Consider the following 22,291-nt stretch of genomic DNA (forward strand, 5'->3'; position numbering starts at 1 on the left):
GTGACAATATACAGCCTTGATATACTCCTTTTCCTATTTGGAACCAGTCTGTTGTTCCATGTCCAATTCTAACTGTTGCTGCCTGACCTGCATACAAATTTCTTAAGAGGCAGATCAGGTGCTCTGGTATTCCCATCTCTTTCAGAATTTTCCACAGTTTATTGTGATCCACACAGTCAAAGGCTTTGGCATAGTCAATAAAGCAGAAATAGATGTTCTTCTGGAACTCTCTTGCTTTTTCTATGATCCAGCGGATGTTGGCAATTTGATCTCTGGTTCCTCTGCCTTTTCTAAAACCAACTTGAACATCAGGAAGTTCACGGTTCACATATTGCTGAAGGCTGGCTTGGAGAATTTTGAGCATTATTTACTAGCATGTGAGATGAGTGCAATTGTGCGGTAGTTTGAGCATTCTTTGGCATTGCCTTTCTTAGGTGACTTTAAGTCAGGGTTGTGATTTTTGTGGATAAGTAGGTGGATGTGGGAACATTTAGGAAACCTCAAATTTGATATCCCAAGACTGGTCTTGGAATGTTGATTTTCATTGGATTAATTATTCATAATGCAAATGGCCAACAGAACCATTTGAAAGAAGTTCATGAAATGTGATGGAAGTCAGTCCAATTCCTGGTATAGCTTGCTGCTGCTGCTGCTGCTAGGTCGCTTCAGTCGTGTCCGACACTGTGTGACCCCATAGACGGCAGCCCACCAGGCTCCCCCGTCCCTGGGATTCTCCAGGCAGGAGCACTGGAGTGGGTTGCCATTTCCTTCTCCAATGTATGAAAGTGAAAAGTGAAAGTCGCTCAGTCGTGTCTGACTCTTAGCGACCCCATGGACTGCAGCCCACCATTCTCCTCCATCCATGGGATTTTCTAGGTAAGAGTACTGGAGTGGGGTGCCATTGCCTTCTATTGGTATAACTTAGTCTCCACAAATATGGAATGAGTGATAATAACAGTTATCTCCTAGATAATCTCCAGCTATCTCAGCATACACACACACACACACACACTCACTCACACAGAGGAGGGTTTGAACAGGGATGGAGAATGGTCCAGTGGGAATGCAGTCAGAACATTTGGTCAGCATATCACCTCTGAGACAGGCGTTTTCTTGGGTGCTGTGTCCACTTGAGGACCCAGGAACTCTCCAGATACTAAGTATCCAGGAAATGTGGGTTTTATTTGACTTGGGTTTTTACCTACTTTCCCTTAACCCAGTGTTTTGCCTAATTAAATCCTTGAGTAAAGAACTGTGCTAGGTAGAATTCTGCTGATGCTTGTAGAAAGGCTGACACTGAGAAAGACAAGTCTTGTAAATCCCATCTGCTGAGTGATCAGAGATAAACAACAAACCCAGCCTGGACCTGACTGGACTAATTTTCTTATCTCATATATACATATGGTGCTTGTGTGCATGCTAAGTCGCTTCAGTCATGTCCAACTCTGTGTGACTCCATGGACTGTAGCCCACCAGACTCCTTTGTCCATGGGATTCTCCAGGCAAGAATACTGGAGTGGGTTGCCATGCCCTCCTCCAGGGGATCTTCCCAACCCAGGGATTGAACCTGCATCTCTTGCATCTCCTACATTGTCAGGCAGGTTCTTTACCACTAGCGCCACCTGAGAAGCCCATACATATGGTACACACATATTCATATATTTTACAGTTATATATATATTTCCAATAATTTCTGTATCATATAGTTGTTTGGATTCCCCTCAAAAGGGCAAGTTGAAGGATTTGGGTGCGTGGAATACTTTTATTTTGATAGTTTAGGCAGAAAACAGTGAAAGACTGAGAAAGTGACATGAAAAAGGGAAGAATGCCTACACACACACACACACACACACACACACACACACACACACACACACACATACATATAAATCATATACAGAGCTTCCCTGGTGGCTCAGATGGTAAAGAATCTGCCTGCAATGCAGGAGACCTGGGTTCAGTCCCTGAGTTGGGACAATCCCGTGGAGAAGAAAATGGCAACCCGCTCCAGTATTCTTGCCTGGGAAATCCCATGGACAGAGGAGCCTGGCGGGCTACAGTCTATAGGGTCACACAGAGTCGGATACAGTTGAGCGACTAACACACACAGAGACATACATAAAGGTTTCCAGAAAGCAAACCAGGTCAGACAAATTATTTCCTAAAACTATAGGTTTGGGATGCAAATTGGGTATCAAGATATTGACACTGAGCCAAATGTGTACTAAAAGGCATTTATGAGGCACCAGACAACCATGAGTTGAAGGTGCAACAATTATCCCCATTGTATAGATGACAAAACCGAGGCACAGAAACGTTCCGAGGTTACCACGCTAATAAGTGGCAGTGTTATTTGAAATGATACAGTCTGACTTAGGAGCACATGTTCTTGCCAGTCTGTCAGACTGCCTCTGTCTATTTCAGTTCCATTCTCTGGTAGCAGCGCCCTTTTGTATCAGCCCGATTCGCATATGAATATGGCTCAGGAGTCATACAGCCTTGCGTTTTAGTTCCCAGTCTTTATGATCTTGGAAAGCCTTCTTCATCCTCTTTGAGCTTTCAGATCCCTATGTGTGAAATGGGGATAATGGTAGTTTCTTTCTGCAGGTAGACAGTGGCTGCCTTTCCTGTGTCTCCATGGCTGCACCTTGGAAGTCCTCTTCTGATCAGAGAGCTGTTCTCACACGTGCTGACAGCGTCTCACTTCAAGCACCGGCCTCTCTCTGCTGGAAGGTTTTCTCTGCACCCCTGGGAATTCTGGAGGTGATGCCCCCAGGTTTGGTGATCTCCCAACAGTGAGGATGGAAGTTGGTGGATAAACAGCAGCCTCATTCCCCCAGGAGGACATCATTGAGTATGTCCTACATGTCTTTCTGTCCCACATGTCTCTCAAAAGGTCCTGCGTTATACTGAGTTCCAGACCCCCATGGTGGTAACCAGCTTGTTATAGCATTTTTATTAGGTTTTCCTTCACTAGGGGGGTGTGTGCGTGTGTGTGTGATCCACTGCTTCAGTCGTGTCCGAGTCCCTGTGACCCCATGCATTATAGCCTGCCAGGCTCTTTTGTCCATGAGATTCTCCAGACAAGAATACTGCCGGGGGTTGCCATGCTCTTTTCCAGGGGATCTTCCTGACCCAGGGATTGAACCCACATCTCTTGCATTTCAGGCGAATTCCTTACTGACTGAGCTACTAGAGCAGCGCTTTCCTTCACTGTGCTCCTGCCCTAACTTCACAAAGAGAGGACTCCTTTTCTCCTTTACGGGGAACTCAGACTAAGGCACAAACTCTTAAGGTGTCTGTGAGAATTCAGGGAAATGACGTGTAAATAGCGCCTGGCTGGTGTGCAGGAAATACCCTGTCAGTTAAACTGTCAGTTACGTCATCTCCTGTGCTTACATGAATATATGAAAATCTGATTGGACAGGAAAGCTGTGATGAAGGGTCTGACTCCACTTCCTCGCTTCACCCATCCTCCGCCATCTGCCCACATCTGGCGAGCTGATAAGGAAGCCCAGGCAATTCCTACTCTGTTGTCAGAAGGAACTCTAAGCTACAGGTGGAAACCCTCTTGTGGGCTCACCCTTTAACTACTGTAAAAACCCCACGTCAGTTGCCTTTCCCTGTTCTCTTGAGGCCTTTGGACCTCCTTGAGAGCCTCCCCTGCTGCCCCTGGAGGCCTCATCTTGCAATTAGTATTCCTCTTCATCCCTTCTTGGCATGTGTGCAGAGTCTTCACATTCAAACCAGATCTTGGGTGGGGGTCCATCCTGTTTCAAGGGAGTGGTCACAATAGAAGCAAATTCACCACAAAATGCATGATAGCATTCCTTAAGATAACAGAGGCATCTGGGAGTTTTCAAAATTGGCCTTGTTTAAGAGAAGGCAGTGGCACCCGACTCCAGTACTCTTGCCTGGAAAATCCCATGGACAGAGGAGCCTGGTGGGCTGCAGACCATGGGGTCGCTAAGAGTCAGACACGACTGAGTGACTTCACTTTCACTTTTCACTTTCATGCATTGGAGAAGGAAGTGGCAACCCGCTCCAGTGTTCTTGCCTGGAGAATCCCAGGGACGGGGGAGCCTGGTGGGCTGCCGTCTATGGGGTCGCACAGAGTCGGACACGACTGAAGCGACTCAGCAGCAGCTGCAAGAAAGGCTCTGGGAGGCAGTGCTGAAGGTCTAGGGCAGGGATCTGACCCTCAAGGGCAGAATTGGAAGGGAGGCGTCACGAAGGGCTGCTGAAGGTCGAGACATCTACCCAGAGGGAGTGAGCTCACCTTTTCCTTCTCACCAGCACGAATAAAAAGATCGGGGATTTCAGCTTTTGGAAAGCATACCTTTTTGAACTTTGCAACACATTGGACCCTGGCGTGGACTGGGGTTTTAATGAGGAGAATTAGTACTCCAGTGCACTATCTGCATAAAACCTTGGAGGGAAGCACTTTATTTGGGGCTTAGGTCAAAGAATAGGCTAGGAAATTCAGATGCTCAAAAATGTAACAAAAACATAAATGTTCTAAATCCATTTTCTACTGTTCGTAGAAGAAAAGTCTCCATTTTGGTTTTCACAATTTCAGAATAGGCTGCCCAAATCCAGGGCATTGAATCAGAATTATGTAATTTGTCTTCTAGCTTCTCCAGCCCTCTATTTATAACACTCAGCTGTTGGCATGTATGTGCAAATTTAAAGGAAAGGCTGCTTGCCTCATGATCTTGTGATCTTTAACTTCTACCTTTAACAAACATTTCCTCATGAAAACTTCTTAATGGAATTAGAATTCTTTTCAAGACTGTAAAATCTTGATTTTACTCTGTAGATTTGTTTTAACTGATAGAAAATTTTGCTTAGTGTAAACATTTACATGTGAATGATGTTAACAGTCAAAAATACTGGGCAACTAGTTGCTGGAAACTGTACAAATTTATAGATTTAGTTTAGATATTTATATACATTTAAACTATGAGATTAGAATGTTACAAATAGTTTTTTTTTTTTAATTTCAAAAATTGCTGTAAAACCAAAGCACTCATTCATACATCGATTACCAAGAGATGGCTCATGTGAGACACAGGTGGCATAGTTTGGGCTCATTGTTAAATTGCAGTCATAAAGAAAGCAATGTTTTGCAAAGGAAAAAACATCAGAATCCCAAGGCATTCGAATTCTGGTGTCCTTGCTCTAATTGACATCTGGAATTAGAGTAAAATTATTTTCACTGGAGATAAAATGAGCATAGATTGCAATAAAAGCGACAGAACACCGTTTCCTTCTGTGACCATGGATGTCTGATGGGATCTAGGCTCCTTATCTCACCCATCTCAGATCTCAGCCTGAGGGATTTCTCCCACCAGGCGTGTTAGCCTATGCATGCAGGTGGAGTGGGTAGATAAATCTTCCAACGTCCTTGACTCTCATATCAGAGATGTCTGAGTTGTGCTCCACAGTGAGCGCAGAAATTCTCCGCGGAAGTGAGCCCCAGGCTCCTGCAGCGGCCACCTGCTCGCTCACTCACTCTTCATATGGGGCTTCTGCTCTGTGTTCACGGTCATGTCTCCCTTCTTCTTGCTCCTGGGATCACCCTCCATTCAAACCCTTGTTTGGGGTCTCCTTCTGGGGAAAACCAACCCAAGACACCTTCAAGGGATGAATTTGCTTGGTGTCCATTTCTTGCATCTATTTTCCCCTCTCCCCCTCGTGTATTTAATACCAGCTGTGTACACACACAATGGTAGATGTTAGGAAGCCTCCAGTCAAGTGGACTCTATCGAGACAGGTATTATAGTAGGTACTGGCTTTGACCTCTGTGAAGTCAGCTGTACACAAAGGATGCAAAGTAAGAGAAAGAAAGAATTATTTAAATAGTCAGAGTTGTCATTCAGCTCAATAGATGCAGACTCCAGCTGGAGTGCGAGGTGGGGATAAGAAACTGGGGTTTTCTCAGTGGCCCTCTCATGGGATGTCTTCTTATGTGGAGGGTGATTCTGGCAGTTAAAAACTCAACATGTCTCTATTTTTCATGCAATGTGGTCTTTAAATGCAAGCCAGCTATTTTATGAGGTACTTAACCAAAAACACAGTGATTTTTCCAATGCTGGAGGAAAAACTAGCTATAATGGACTCATGGAGAAAGTGCATGTCCATCTGTATCATGGGACCTTTCTAGAGGATTTTGAAAGAAAATTTTTCCTTACATAATCTTTGCTCCAGGCTCTGACTTTTCAACCTGATAAGAGTCATAAAATATGATTCTTATTGCAATGTAATGTGGTGAATGTTTTCAGGAAAGAAAGGGCTAACGCGTTTGGGGAGGCAGAGACAGAAAGGACCTATGCTGGTCAGGTTGGGGAAAATTTCTCAGAGCAGGTTGTGTTTGAGTTGGATCTTAACACGTAAGTGGATGTTTGCTTAATGCTTGACAGAAGAATGGAAGTGCAGCTCTTAAACTTCTACCACAAAATGTCAGCTTTGTCTTCCCTAATCCCTATACACAGATCTTGGCAGCCTTTACTTTAGTCGACAGTATAGGCTATCTGGTCTGTGTCTGCTTTGGGGAAGAGTAGCCCGAGATTTACTTGAGATAGCTGATGCTTGGACAAAGCAAGCTAGTGGAGCACCTTCCTGCCCGTTCCTTTTGTCTTCAGAAGATGCTGTTGGGAAGGTCAACAGGTGAGCTGAGACTCTCTGAGATGCAGAGGTAGGGTTAGACCTACCTGAGCCTAATAAAATAATGAGGAGGGTCCTGGAGAGATGTTGGGAGGGCCACCGGTCTGAGCTACGGGTCTGGTCCTTGTGAGGGAGAGATGTGGGGTGGAAGGAAGCCTCTCAAAGTGCAGGGCAGTTCTAAGCATGTTTGACAAAGTGACCTGTTGGAGCACAGCTTCATCTACGGGACAACCATACCTTCCCTGTACTGGGCCTCAGTCACTGGCTGGGAGGGCTTCCCAGGTGGCACTCGTGGTGAAGAACCCGCCTGCTAACACAGGGGACAGATGCAAGAGACTCAGGTTCAATCTCTGGGTCAGGACGATCCCCTGGAGGAGGAAATGGCAACCCACTCCAGTGTTCTTCCCTGGGAAATCCCATACACAGGGGAGGCTGGCGGGCTGCAGTCCACGGGGTCGCAAAGAGTCAGACACGCCTGAGTGACTCAGCACAGCAGTGGCTGGCGGCAGCCTGTGGGAAGCAGGTCTCGGTGGGAGGTCAGCTTTCCCACTACAGCTCCTGGCTTTGTCCCTCACGTGCCTCCCCTTTGTCAGGAGCCTAAGAGGCTCATTTTCACGGCCACCATGATAGCATCTATCCAAATGTGGGACACACGCTACAAACATGATTTTTGGTAGTGCGTTGAATGTTTAGTCTTAAGATTATTCTCTCTATAAATTCTCCTTATTTCTGGTTAGTGAAGGAGAAAGACTCAGGTTGGTGCTATCATTTTGTAAGTCTCCCTTTATCCACAGGCAAGCCTCAGGCTTATAAACTTTAGCAAGTTACATTCTCCAGATAAAATGGGATAATTTTATGCATTATTCTGTTTTCATATGTATGTATTGTTATGAGGGTTTTCAATTTATATGTATGGCTAAGGATACTGGTGTTCAATTTATGCTCTTCAAAACAGTTTTTTCTTTTAAGATATATCTAATGAAGTAAATCAATGGAATCAATTTAAAGGAAATATTTAGTAACTGAATATTACAGGGAGCAAGTGGCCATGAGAAAAACCTTGTGAAAATGTTTGGCCAAGACCAGAGCTGGGTAGCCTGGCCTTAGGTCATCTGAAAGCAGCTTGCTTGGTCCACATTGTCTTAGCTTTTCTTGAAAAATGCCTTCACTGGCTCACCGCTTCCAGTGGTGCCTTTTCCTCCTCAACGGGTTCACTGAAAGGACTCTGCAGTTTTACAACGTTTCGGTGATTTTGTGGCGGGAGATGTTGTTCACTCTGCTCCTCATCCTTTAAACAAATCCCCAGAGGACAAATCCAGCTTGAATTTAGTTCTAGGGGGATAAAAAGTATTGTCTCTGAATGAAGGTGTATACTTTTTCCTGTCAGAAAAAGACAAGTATACCTGTCATGCTGCTTGCCTTACCTTCCAGAATCCTTAGGGCTGAATTTACTGCTTTTATGTTCTCATCTGTTCCAATCTGGCATCTGAAAGCACACTCTTCCTAGTTCCTTCAGAGGACTCTGTTATTTTAAAAAGATATTTAAAAAAAATCTCTGGGATCCCTGGGTCCCACAGCTTTCCTAAGATATCCACGCAGACTGACTCAGTCTACTTGGATTAGCCAGGATAAGCTAGGTTGTGCTGCGGTAATAAACCACCCCCACGTTTAGTGCCTTGTGAACAACAAAGGTTGATTTCTTGCTCATGTTCTATGTTGATTTCAAGTTAGCCGGGGGTTCTTCTCCTCACTGCGAGAAGCTGGCTGACAGAGGCTTTACAACTGCGTGGTTTTTGGTTGCCATGGCAGAGGAACTTAGGAGGACATGGCTGTTTATTCATTTTCTTCAAACGGTATCACCATGAAAGTGACGCATTCCACTTCTGTTCAGCATAGTCCATAGGCTAAAGCCAGTGAACTTGAACGCAGCAGAGGCATGCCATTACGTCATTTTCCTGAAAGGAGAGGCACTGAAACGTTGGTGAATAGCCATAGCTATTACCACTTCATAATGCAGATCTACTAATGCCTCATTGAGGTCTCTAAGGCTTCCTGGGTCAGTCTGCTGCTGTCTGTCTGTCTGTCCGACAGCATCTGTTTTTAACCATTGTGCCTCCCTCCTGTGACTGTCATCTCACCTGCTGGTATCGTTTTAACTCTCGTTGGGCAGCCTCTGTTGTCCTCATCCCTCAGTGCACCCTTAAAACAATGCTTTTGTTCAGAGCAGAATTTTGTTGCTGGTTTGGGGTGAAGGGAAATTACAACCCGGCACACAAAACAGCCTCACACAGTTGAGAGTCTCCTCCAGGTGATTTGTTATTTTATTGGCTGACTTGTATCCCTGGTGCCTAGAACAGAGCATGGCAACGGAGGAAAGCCCCAGGAAGTGCTGAGTGACGGAAGTGTTTCAACACATGCTGCCATGGATTCTAGGCATTTAGGTCCTTCCCTGCCACGTGGAATTTCCTGCAGCCTGACCCCCTCTGAATGCCTGGTATGTTTCTTGGGATCATCTTCCATTTTCCTCCCTTTTTAATATCACTTTTTTTTTTTTCTCTGTTAGACTCCTCACCTCACAGCCTCTAAAATTGCCAACAAAAGGCCATTACTTTCCTTTTTTTCGTTGTTGGTGTTTGTTCGCTAAGTGTGTCCAGCTCATTGTGACCCCATGGACTGCAGCATGCCAGGCTTCCCTGTCCTCCACTATCTCCCGGAGTTTGCTCAAGTTCATGTCCATTGAGTCAGTGATGCTGTCTAACCATCCCATCCTTGCTGCCTTCTTCTTTTGCCCTTAATCTTTCTTTTCTTACGTGAACGTATTTAGCAGTTTCTGTGTTTTACTCTTGATTTCCATACTATGATCTAGAAGTTCTCAGTTTTATGCCCAGAGGAGGTTTCTTAGGTCAAAAAAGGGAGTCTTCTTTAGGATGAAAAATTATGCGACAGCTCTTGAAAGCTGGAGAATCGCAGTCAGTGCTCACTTTCAATAATACCCATTGTCCTTCTGTTAAACTGTATTTTCATTTGAATTCTTTGTGTCAAGATGTTTTTTCAGAGCAGGTATAAGCATCAATAAATAGTTTATTCCTCTTTATTGTTCACTGAAATTCCATTGTGTGAATAATGCCACATTTTGTTTATCCACTCACCAATGATGCGCTTTGGGGTTGTTTCCATTTCTTGACTGTTATAGCCATATGTTGTCATTCTTTTCCCTCAGAATGGAATTACTGGATTGTATGATAAGTGTATATATTTTTAACTTTCTGAGAAACTGCAGATCTGTTTTCTAAAGTGACTGTATCATTTTATATTTGTACCAGCAATATCTGAAGGTTCCAAGTATTCCACATTCTCCCCAATTTTTGGTATTATTAATCATTTTTACTTTAGCTATTTTGGTACATTTAAAGGGGTATCTCATTGTGACTTTAATGTGCAGTTTTTCTAAGGACCCATGATTCTTTATTATCTTTCATGTACTTGTTGGTCATTTGTGTGTGTGTGTGTGTATTTTATGAAGACTGTGCTCAAGTATTTCACATTTTTTAATGGTCTGTTTATCTTCTTACTGAGATATTGTTTATATATTCTGGATACCAGTCTTTTGCAAGATGTATATTTTACAAGTAGTTTTCTATGATACTTTATTACTTTCTTGGAGTTTAATTTTCTCTTCTTTTACTAGCTTCTTAAGGTGAAAGTTTAGATCATTGATTTCAGACTGTTGGTTGTTTGACAGTTGTAAATATTATAGCCATGTGTTGTCATTTTTCCCTGTCAGAATGGAATTACTGGGTTGTATGATAACTGTATGTATTTTTTTGATGTCAACATGTATGGCCATATAGTTCCCTCTAAGCCCTGCTTTGGCAATGTTCTACAAATCTTAATATGTTGTGATTTCAAAGTTAATTTTTGTTATGGACAAATTTTGTGTGAGGTTAGTTCTTTTAAATTTATTGGGACTTTAAAAAAATAGTTGTTTTTTAGAGCAGTTTTAGGTTTATAGAAAAATTAAGGTACTACAGAGAGGTCTCATATGCTCTACACCTGGTTTCCCCTGTTATTAACAGTGTATATGAAAGAAAGGGAAGTCGCTCAGTCGTGTCCAACTCTGCGACCCCATGGACACCAGGCTCCTCCGTCCATGGGATTTTCTAGGCAAGAGTACTGGAGTGGGTTGCCATTTCCTTCTCCAGGGAACTTCCCGACCCAGGGATCGAACCCAGGTCTCCCACATTGTAGACAGATGCTTTATCGTTTGAGCCAGCAGGGAAGTCATATTAGAATAGCATAATTATTACAATTAATGAGCAAATATTAATATATTATTATTAACTAAAATCCATAGATTTTTCACTTTCCTTAGTTTTTAATCACTTGTTCTCTTTCTGTTGCAGAATCTCATCCAAGATACCACATGACATTTAGTCAGCCTGCTTCCTAGGCTATTCTTGGCTGTTTTAGCTTCTCAGACTTTCCTTAGTTTTAATGGCCTTGAAAATTTTGAGGGGTATTGGCCAAGCCAACCTAGACAGCATATTAAAAAGCAGAGACATTACTTTGCCAACAAAGGTCTGTCTAGTCAAGGCTATGGTTTTTCCAGTGGTCATGTATGGATGTGAGAGTTGGACTGTGAAGAAAGCTGAGCGCTGAAGAATTGATGCTTTTGAAGTGTGGTGTTGGAGAAGACTCTTGAGAGTCCCTTGAACTGCAAGGAGATCCAACCAGTCCATCCTAAAGGAAATCAGTTCTGAATATTCATTGGAAGGACTATGCTGAAGCTGAAACTCCAATACTTTGGCCACCTGATGCGAAAAATGGACTCATTGGAAAAGACCCTGATGCTGGGAAAGATTGAAGGTGGGAGGAGAAGGGGATGACAGAGGATGAGATGGTTGGATGGCATTACCGACTCAATGGACATGAGTTTAAGTGGACTCTGGGAGTTGGTGATGGACAGGGAGGCCTGGTGTGCTTCAGTCCATGGGGTTGCAAAGAGTTGGACATGACTGAGTGACTGAACTGAACTGATTAGTCAGGCATTTTGTAGGACGTTCCTTTACTGGAATTTGTCAAATGTTTTCCTCTGATAAGACTGGGATTATGGGTTATTGGAGAAAGAGGACAGTGTAATTTTCACATTATATTAAGGGTATATAATGTTCACATGATTTATGACTTGATGTTGACCTAGGTGGGGTAGTGTTTGTCAAGTCTGTTCATTGAAAAGTTATTCTTTTCTCCTTATTCCACACTGCACTCTTTGGAAATAAGTCATTATTTACAGCTGGTTTTGCTGGATATAGAATTCTAGGTTATTTGATTTTTTTTTCCTTTCAGCATTTCAGATATGCCATCCCTATATCTTCTGACTTCCATTATTTCTGGTGGGAAATTAGTAGTTAATCTCCTCTTTGTTCCCTGTTTGTAGCATGTTTTCTTTTGCTCATTTCAAGATTTTATTGCATTTTTTGGTGAGGTGTTTTTGTTATGTAGAAAAACATTTGACTTCTTCTGGAATCTTGAGTTCTTACCTACTAGGTAAAGAGTGATGGTGATGGTATTGAAAAAGGCATAGACTCTACGTCACATTTAGAAGTATCACTAAGACATAACATTCACTAAATGATGCTGTGGTTAAATTTGGCCACTTATCACTGCAGATAGTGATTGCAGCCATGAAATTAAAAGATGCTTACTCCTTGGAAGGAAAGTTATGACCAACCTAGATAGTATATTGAAAAGCAGAGATATTACTTTGCCAACAAAGGTCCGTCTAGTCAAGGCTATGGTTTTTCCAGTGGTCATATATGGATGTAAGAGTTGGACTGTGAAGAAAGCTGAGCGCCGAAGAATTGATGCTTTTGAAGTGTGGTGTGGGAGAAGACTCTTGAGAGTCCCTTGGACTGCAAGGAGGTCCAGCCAGTCCATCCTAAAGGAGATCAGTCCTGGGTGTTCATTGGAGGGACTGATGCTGAGGCTGAAACTCCAGTACTTTGGCCACCTCATGCGAAGAGTTGACTCATTGGAAAAGACCCTGATGCTGGGAGGGATTGGGGGCAGGAGGGGAAAGGGACGACAGAGGATGAGATGGCTGGATGGCATCACCTACTTGATGGGCATGAGTTTGAGTGAACTCTGGGAGTTGGTGATGAACAGGGAGGCCTGGTATGCTGTGATTCATGGGGTTTCAAAGAGTCAGACACGACTGAGCGACTGAAATGAACTGAACTGAACTGATGTAGTTGAGTTCTTTAGAAAGTCTACAGAAAAATAGATGAAATTGCTGCTTGGAGTTCTGGGTTCCTATATCTCCAGAATCCATCCTTTTCTCCTCCAGTTCCTTGAGTAGTTCTGCTGGCATTTTTCAAAAGCTTGCTTGAATTTTTCTTTCAATGTCTGTTTTTTGGGCTCTTCTTACAAGCTGTTATAATCTTGACATTTTTAGAAGATATCACCGTCAAGTAAAAACTGTTCTATGGGAAAAAAGACTTTCTTATTTTGATGAAACCGTTCTGAGAATAATTCAAATCCATTGTTGTGATTTTCTTGTTGTGTACTACACTGTTGGCTGTATTGGATCCCTTCATCCCTAAAACCATCATGAACAACATTTTGTTTAGATGAGAACAGAATCAGATAGCAAGAGAATACTGCTGGCATTCAATCTTTGATGGCAGTTAAGGTGTAAAAAAATTTATATTGGTCGAGCACTTACCATCTGTCAGGTGTCATGGTAGACACTTTACATATTTTGTTTCTTTTTTAATCCTTAGAACAACCTTTTAAGGTATGTATTAATATACCCATTTTACCCTTGATACTATTCTCAAAAAGTTATTTTCCCCTCTCCCCCCACCCATGCAACTGATTCTAGCTTCTTGATTAATGGTATATTTGGCAATGTAGAGAGTTAGCTTATGATTTGAATTCTGATTTTCTATTATTACTCTGAGCACAGTTTGTTCAGTGTGGCCACATGGTCTAATTCGATCACATGAGAATCAGGCCTGGGTCTTTTGTCCTAATTTTTTCCTGTATTTGAACATGGGAGGATACAGCCATGTGGCTGCTGGCAGTCGTCTTACTGCTACACAAAACCTGACTTGAAGAAGGAAACGTGAGCGCGAGCACAGGGAGGTGGGAACTGTAAGGTCTGGGTGAGTTGTGTGCCTTCAGGATTAACCCCTACCTGAAGCCAGGTGTCTCCTTTTAACTTGCATGAGCCAAAATATTCTTCTTCTGCTTAAGTCAGTATGAGTAGACTTTCTGCCTCTTGCAAATGAAATAACCCTGACTGATATAACCTTTTTCTCTCCTTCCTTCATTGAGCAAATCTGTGCAAAGCCTTCTTTAGAAGGGGAATTAAACTGAGATAAAAAGCAGTATTCTTTGATGCTTTGATCCCACGGTTTGAGGACTTAAGTGTCCTTGGACTAGTCCTGTCCTTTCTCTTGGCTTTGATTTTTTTCTTTTAAGTGATACATTTATTTCTCTATACATGGATTAAGCTGTATTTCTAATGGTCCCTCTTGGTCTGAAATTCTTTGGTTCTAGGAAGTCCTTATTTCAAACTAAAATGATGGTGCCTCTAAAATTTAATAGAAATTAGGATCTTAAGTTTTGAAAAAAAAACACATGCACATTTGAAACCTGGTTCTGCCATTTACTAGTTATATAACCAAAAGGAAGTTTCCTAACCTGTTTCAGTTTCCCTAACTATAAAGAAGGATATCATTAATAGGGTGGTTTCAAGAATTACATTAAATAGTGCATATATAATCATATGGGGTAAGGACTCAGAAAACGATAGCTATTATTATTTTTCACTCCCTGTTAATGGCACCCTTAAGTTAAAATAGCATTTCCCAAGTTGTGTTTGGTGGAAAACAGTCCTACAAATGCTATCACAAAAGGATTTTGTAGTCATATTTTTAGGAAATGATTATGCTTTGTTCTCCTCTATTTTCAAGACGCGTTAGCACATTAAAAGCTCTAGAAAGTTCTTCAATAAATAAATCTGCTTAAATGTGTTGATCCAGTATCCCAAACATATTTGACTGCACAGCACTTTTTTTCTCTCATAGGGGCATACCTAGTCACATGTATGACCAAGAAAAGAGTTGAAACCTTTCAGGTATGATTTCAGGCATCTATCAATGGATGGAAGCAGTAGAAAGGAGAATGTTGGGGGCATTCCATGCAATCCCCAGTGTGAGTTCTTTTTAACTCCTCACTAGAAAATCAGGCTTTATCCAGAAACTCTAGCCTGCATCAGAAGCTGATAAACTAAAGTCGGTGAACCTGACATCTGTTTTTACAAATAAAGCTTTATTAGAACATAATCATGTTAATTCATTTATGCATTATCTATAGCTGCTTCAGTATTACAAGGGCAGTGTTGAGTTGTGACCAAGACTGAATGGCCTGTAAAGCCTAAAATATTTACTGTGCATGCGGGGAAGTTTCTTCTGTTGTGTCCAGTTCTTTGCGACCCTGATCTATAGCCCGCCAGACCCCTCTGTCCATGGGATTCTCCAGGCATGAATACTGGAGTGGGTTGCCATGTCTCCTTCAGGGGATCTTCCCAACCCAGGGATTGAACACATATCTCTTATGTCTCCTGCATTCTCAGGTGGGTTCTTTACCACTAGGGCCACCTGGGAAGCCCTAAAATATTCACTATCCGGCCCTTATAATAAAAAAAAAAAAAAATATATATATATATATATATATATGTATATGTTAGCTCTGGCTTGATGACAAGATTACAGGAACTGTGATTAGATTTTTAATCCATTTTAGTAAATTCTTGTTTCTAGTTCATAAAGTAAGGTGATATATCTTTATATAAATAATCCTAACCATAGAAAAGATACTAAAAGACCCCAAGAACTCTTTTACTCAAAGGGAGCAGAAGATGAGAGAAACTCTCTGAAAAGACAGGAATTTATAGCTCACAGGAGCTTTATTTCCCTTCAGCTATGGGGGCCTTAACTCTGAACACAGAGTAGTTCTCTGAGGAATTGCATTGTTGTCCAATTTTCTTATGAAATTTTCTCATGTTCTCTTTATGTCACACTAAGTTGTAGTTTAGAATGATATCATTTGAGATGTTACTGTATCTTTTATCATGCTTAGTAAGTTGCTCAATAATTCCTGGTGAATTAGTTCTGGGGTAGCAGTGCCACAGAGGGGGAGAATAAACAAGAGAGTTTTGTTTTTTTTTTTACTGAAATGATTAAAAAAGAACCTACTGTGGGTCCTGTGGGTTTGGATTCATGGCTGGTACCACATAAGTAGCTATTAGGGAAATGAATGGGATTTCTGAGAAGGTTGGATTTCACCCAACCTTCTGATTTCTGTTATATCATAAGGAGCTCATATAAATATCTTATTAAAATTTATCATTCCCAATTTTTAGAGTACAGAAAGAAGCTGTGCCTTTTCATACAAACTAGGAATCCTTGGTCTCACAGGATGTTTACTTTGTGGTTGCAGAAATGAATTTTGAGCTCTGAGTTTTAGGAGTCTTTATCCATCCATTCAACAATTTACTTGGAACTAATTTGATACCATGCACTGAGTATGTAGAGGGGTGAGCAAATTAGATACATCCTTGCCCTCATAGAGATCCAAAGTTTAATGGGAGAGACACGCAACAAAAAAGTACTGAGATAATTGTGTAGCGGTCACCTGTGATGCATGCTCCGAGTGGTAGGTAACAGGAGGGTGGGTCAGGGTGTCGTCTGAGCACTTCACTTGAACCCTGAAGGGTGTCGTGGAACCAGGTCTACCTGGGGAAGAGAAAGACATTCCAGGTACTGGGAGCAGCATGAAGGGAAGGCTTTCTTAAATATGGTGGTTACATTTTAGAAGAAGATCTCAAATTCTGATCTTGGCATATTCTTGAATTAGTTTATTTTCAAGTAACTTCACTGTTCTTGGCCTCAACCTTCCTATCTCTTATACATCAGTAGCAACTTCAACATAAGTGCTTTCTAGAAAACCATGGGAAATCTTGCTAGTTCTTTGATCAGGATTAATGGGGAAAGATTGCTTCCGTGGTAATGCCTTCTCATCTGTTAAAATCTTAGAATATGACATCAGGCTGAATCTCAGTGGTCACTCAAGGATCGTCATATTTGTGTAGGGGTACAGTGTGACAGGATCTGAATAGAATAATTCCAGTCTAGGATTTTTGTAATTCAAGTTGAATATACCAAATCTGAGATAATATTTCTTCCAAACTGCTGACTGGAAGAAAAATTCCCAGCCATATTTATATAATTTATTGTGAGTTAAAAAATGAAAATAAAGTAAAATAAAATTTATTAAGCAGTTTGCCCCAAACTGTACTAATTAAGTCTCTACAGATAAAAATACTCATAAATAGTCATATTTTAAAATCAAAGTCAAATATGGGGCAAATACTTGTGTTCATGCACTAATAAACCTGAGTTATTAAGTGAAATCTGTATTGTACTCTTTAAGATTCCATCCATTAATAAGTGTTTGATAAAAATGTAAAGATGGAATACTGTTTAAAGAGGAAACACATCCCCAGTACTTCCAGTTGAATCCAGCTCAGTGAAATGCAAATTTTATAAATTCCAATCCATCAAATAGAAATTTTACTATAAAAGGTTTTCATGGAAATAATAGCTGTCAACTATCAATTAATGCACACGGTCCCATTTTCCTTAAGTATGGTATTGAACTTTAATGAAAGGTTACTTATTCTATCAAATTGCTTTATACTTCATAAGATTAAACTTAACCAAAAATTAACATCAGTATTCCATGAAGAGAGCATGCAAACAGAATTCACCTAAATGACAGGGGAGCCTAAATGTTTTTGTTGCATACCGAGAAATATGCTTCCAACACACATTTTAAAAATGCAAAGAATTCATTTTTTTAAAACCTATGCTAACAAAATTTAACCCATTCCCGACCGTGTGTTTCTCCTGTATTTCTTTGCCTCCTTACTTTGAACGACATAAGACGTAGACATAGGGGCATTGTTTTCGTGTGCGTTAGTAGAGGGGAAAACCCCCAAAGCTCAGCAGCGGCCGGTGTGGCATGTGCTACACTGGGGTTTGAACAACTTGGTTTCAAATTCCATTTCTGTCATTCACAAGATATGTAATCCTAAGCTGGATGTTTTGTCCTCCTAAGTTGAAAATTCTCCAACTGTAAAGTGAGAACAACGGACTTATCTTTGAAGACTGTGCTGAATATTAAGGAGAAAAGTGCATAGGCAGTTTGGAACACAGCAAGTGTCTAATAATAAATGAATGGTAGTCGTACTTATTATTACAGGACTGGCACAAGGTTAGGTAAGGGTGTCAATACCCTAATATAGAAAGCCACTGCCCAACCAAATTAGAGGTGCCCACAGATAGAAAGGTCTTAATGGACTGCAGTTTTGTGAAAGTGTTAGTCACTCAGGTGTGTCTGACTCTTTGCCACCTCATGGACTGTATCCTCTGTCCATGGAACTCTCCAGGCTAGAATACTGTAGTGGGTAGCCATTCCCTCCTCCAGGGGAATCTTCCTATCCCAGGGATCGAACCTGGGTCTCCTGCACTGCAGGCAGATTCTTTACTTGTTTGAGCCACCAGGGAAGCAGTTTTGTGAAATCACCCATCTTCAAAGCTCCAGAAGTAACAACACAGTGTGCTATAATGAAGAGTAACTGATAATAATGCTGATGACCAGGCATGCTCTATGATCTTTGGAAACGAACACCAAAATTTTTGTTGATTATTTTTCTTCCAAAAACCATGTGTGTATCAATATGGAATGGCATTGACTGCTGCTAACTAAGTAAAGTTGAATCAGGAGATCTGAGTTACAGTCCCAGCTTTGATGCTAACTGAATGCATGTCCTTGGACAGCCCTTCTCCCTTCCTAGACGCCATTTCCCCACCTGTTAGATGGGCAGTGGGGAGGTGAGTGTGGGAGTGTATGAACGGCGGGAAGGGGGGCTCTGGCTACATGGAAGCCTGTGTGTCTCCCGCAGGGCCCGCCCCCACTCAGCCCCGGCCAACTGTTGCCTTGTGAGAACCCAGACCCAGTATTGCCACATCTGCAAGAAAAGTCAGAAATTGAGACTTGGCAAATAATTAAAGATGATTATTTTAAAACTGTGTGCTAGTCAAACAAAGCACATTTACAGGAGGGTTTCGTGCTTTTGGATTGCCCATTTATAACTGGGGTGGATGCTTTCTGAAAGCTCTGTCCAGGTCTGCAGAGTTCTAATTTTAGGGAAGTCTTCTTTTTGTTGGATTCTCTACACTATAATCCTGAAAAAAATGATTTACAAAACCCAAATAGATTTTGGCATGAACTAAGCTTAAATTGACTGCCTTCTATCATGAATTAATATTAACCAGAGCTTGTCAGATACTAAATATTTGTTTTAGGAATACACACAGCCTCGGCTTTCATCTGGGTTAAGCTCTAATCTTTGGCCTGTCAGTTCCAGGATATAGCACTGGATAAATCATGCTCTCTTGAACAGATAGATGCCAGGGTGGTTGTATACAAATGGAACAATGTGTCAATGAACACCCGAGTTTGGGTTACATCTACTATAAACATTGACATTCTTTTGCAATGAGCCCATTTGCTGCTTAAGCACTTACAGCTTTGGAAGGTTTGATGCTTCTGTGCTCAATCAGGTTCTAATGATTTCAGATGTTTGCAATTAATGAACCATTAGATTAATTGGTGGAGTACCAGAAGAAGGGTTTCAGAACTGGGTCAGAACCACAGACAAGCTATTACCCGGCAGTCACCAGAGGCAAAATAATGAGAAGTTGGATGAATGATTTTATTCACTACTGCTACCCGTCCCTGCATTTGTACTTTTCTTCCTGGTTAAGAATTTGCACCGACCAGCATCTTAAGTTCAGCAAACAAGAGAAAGCGAGGAGAGGGTTGGAAAAAAAAAAAGAAAAATGATTGTTTCCTATTACTCCAGTTAAGACTTGATCTTCTGAAAACTGAGATTTTCAATGGTACCAAAAATGGACACCATTTCTCAGCATTTGTCTGAATCTCTCACTCTCTCTGGGCTTTTTCCCTAAGCTCCTATGTTTTATTAATTATGTAACACGTCGGCCATCTTAGAAAAGTGATTAATGGGACTTCAGAAACATGGAAATAAATAAGCCAAGCTTCGATATATGATTATGTAGGCTCGCTATAAACCCCAGGGTAGCCATCTTTTAAGAAGGGTGCCTAAGGAGTTGAACACAGCCCATCGCTACAGTACTTAAAAGGCTGGCAGCACCGTGAGTTATCACCGGCGGCGGATGGCACTTTAGATGAATTTGTAATTTGAAAAGTTAAATTAACCCTGAAATATATTATTTGTCTGTTTTCCACTCAGGAAAGAGATCTTCACGTGTACAGACTCTTGCTGGTGTGGAGGGGCATTCCAAGGTAAGCTAAGCTCAAATACTTGCTTAATTGATGGTGGCTGTTATTTTTTCACAGCAAAAAAAGTCAGTTTTGGAAAAAAGACACCACCACCACAAAAACATATTTTCAAAGAAAATACCGATGCTTCCTTCATTTTGGGTCTCCCCACTAGAAGGTAAACTCCATGGGATCACGGTCTTGGTTATGGGCTCTATCCACACTGACGGCAAGGATCGGTCACACAGCAGGTTCTCAACAAGTATTTGTTGCCTGAATGCAGAAATAAATTTTTTTTTTGTCAAGAGAAAATATTTGTGTGGTCCTGGAGGAATATTGGGGCTTCCTAGGTGGCTCAATGGTAAAAATCTGCCTGTCAGTGCTGGAGACGCAAGAGACATGGGTTGGATTCCAGGGTCGGGAAGATCTCCTGGTGTAGGAAATGGCAACCCACTCCAGTGTTCTTGCCTGGAAAATCCCACAGAGGGGTCTGGCAGGCTACTGTCCATGGGGTCTCAAAGAGTCAGATATGACTTAGCGACTAAATGGCAACAGCAGGAGGAATACTGATTGGCCCAGGCAATGATCTTAACTGCTCTGTGGGCAGGCTCATTTCTGTGTTTATTCAGGTAACCTTTACTGATGATCTAGTATGTTCTAGACCTTGTTCTAAATATTGCAGATGTAGCAGTTCACAGTGCATAGTTTCTGCTCCTTACGGACCTTACCTTCTCACGGGGAAGACAGAAATCAAACATAATTACACAAGGGATATATTTAATGAAAAGTTGGGTAAGAATTTTGAAGAAAAAAATACTGGCATCCTGAGACCATTTTGAAATGGAAGCCTGCTCTAGCTTGGAGAGAACAGGAAGTCTTCCCTAGGGAAGTAATGTGTAACCTGAGACTTTGAGGATAAAGGAGTTGGAGGGCTTTTGGAGCGGAGGGAAAGCATGAGCCAAGGTCCTGAGGCGGGAATAGCTCCCCTTTGAAATGTGGCAGGCAAACCAGGGCAGCTGTAGTGGAGAGGGGTGGAGAGGGCAGAGAGTGGGAAGCAAGCAAGCGTGGGCGCGGTGACTGTGTCTGTGAAGCCATCTGGAGGAGCCTGCCTTTATTTTGAAAGCAGTGTCATCGACATCTGTCCCCAAGTAAGATAGTAAAGTGATCAAATTTTAATTTTAAAAATGTTATTCAAAAATTAGAAATTATTTTTAAATGGTGAAAGGAGTCCAATTTTAGGTTTTCTTGAATTCTCTTACAAGAAAGAAATAATAAATACGTTTAAAGTAAAATAATAAAGAGCTAATGGTTGGGGGCAAAAAGAACTTACCTTCAATTATCCATGTGTTAATTCAGTGCTGCTCCAGAAACATTTTCATCTGAGCCTACTTCTGAAAGTGACACCAACTTCAGAGATTTCATGAGGTGGATTGGTTTTGTTTTCAATTAAATAAGAAATTTCTAGAGTGCAAAGTGTTCAAAATGTTTTCCTCCTTTGCTAAACTTGTGTAGATACTGTCAATTCATGGAATTATTTGATTGCCCAGTTGTTCCTTCATTTGTACAGGAAATGTAAGCACCTCGCATAGGTCATGCCTTAGCTGCCAGGGCTTGGAATGGGGGTAAAGATGCTCTCTGTGAGCCATGTAAGTGGTGTTCAACAAGTGTTTGACGAACGGTTGAATGATGAAGAAGGTGTTTCCAATCAGGAATGACACATAGATAATACAGTGTGGCCCTTGTTTTAAGAGATATAAGAAAAAGAATGCTCTGGGAGAGACCAATCTTATATGAGTATAGCAGGAATAGGAGGCTATCAGGGAAGACTCTAGTGAGAAGGCAATCTTTAATTTGCGCTTTGAAGAATCAGTAGGACTTCCTAAGGAAAGAATATAGTATAATCAGTAACCAACAGGCAGAATTGCCTAAATCTTAGTCATTTTGTGATTTAATCTCTTGTATACCACATTCTTAATTTTTGCCATGGACTTTTCTTTATTATACTCTTGTTTGTTTTAAAAGTTTTATTTTTTCTAGCCATTATCTACCTTTATTACAATCATGGATGAAGATTGGAGTATGAGTGGAGGGAAACTTAAAGATATTTCTAGCTATTTTATTGTTTTTGATTGAGTGGGAAAAATTATTTTCTTGATTTCTCTTTCTGATAGTTCATTGTTAGTGTATA

The 22,291-nt window shown here is 41.4% G+C and overlaps 1 protein-coding gene across 1 annotated transcript in view; it reads left to right on the plus strand.

Moving 5' to 3' along the window:
- The window catches only part of TSHZ2 (teashirt zinc finger homeobox 2), an 885,630-nt gene that overhangs the window by 165,431 nt on the left and 697,908 nt on the right, over positions 1-22,291 (plus strand). Inside the window, exons 4-7 of the mRNA XM_055545340.1 lie at positions 2,608-2,854; positions 9,019-9,160; positions 11,070-11,532; positions 20,075-20,127. The gene's annotated coding sequence lies outside the window, so the exon portion shown is untranslated. The remainder of the gene's footprint in view (positions 1-2,607; positions 2,855-9,018; positions 9,161-11,069; positions 11,533-20,074; positions 20,128-22,291) is intronic.

Source organism: Bubalus kerabau, chromosome 13 (genome assembly GCF_029407905.1).
Source record: "Bubalus kerabau isolate K-KA32 ecotype Philippines breed swamp buffalo chromosome 13, PCC_UOA_SB_1v2, whole genome shotgun sequence".
NCBI classification, from domain to species: Eukaryota; Metazoa; Chordata; class Mammalia; order Artiodactyla; family Bovidae; genus Bubalus; species Bubalus kerabau.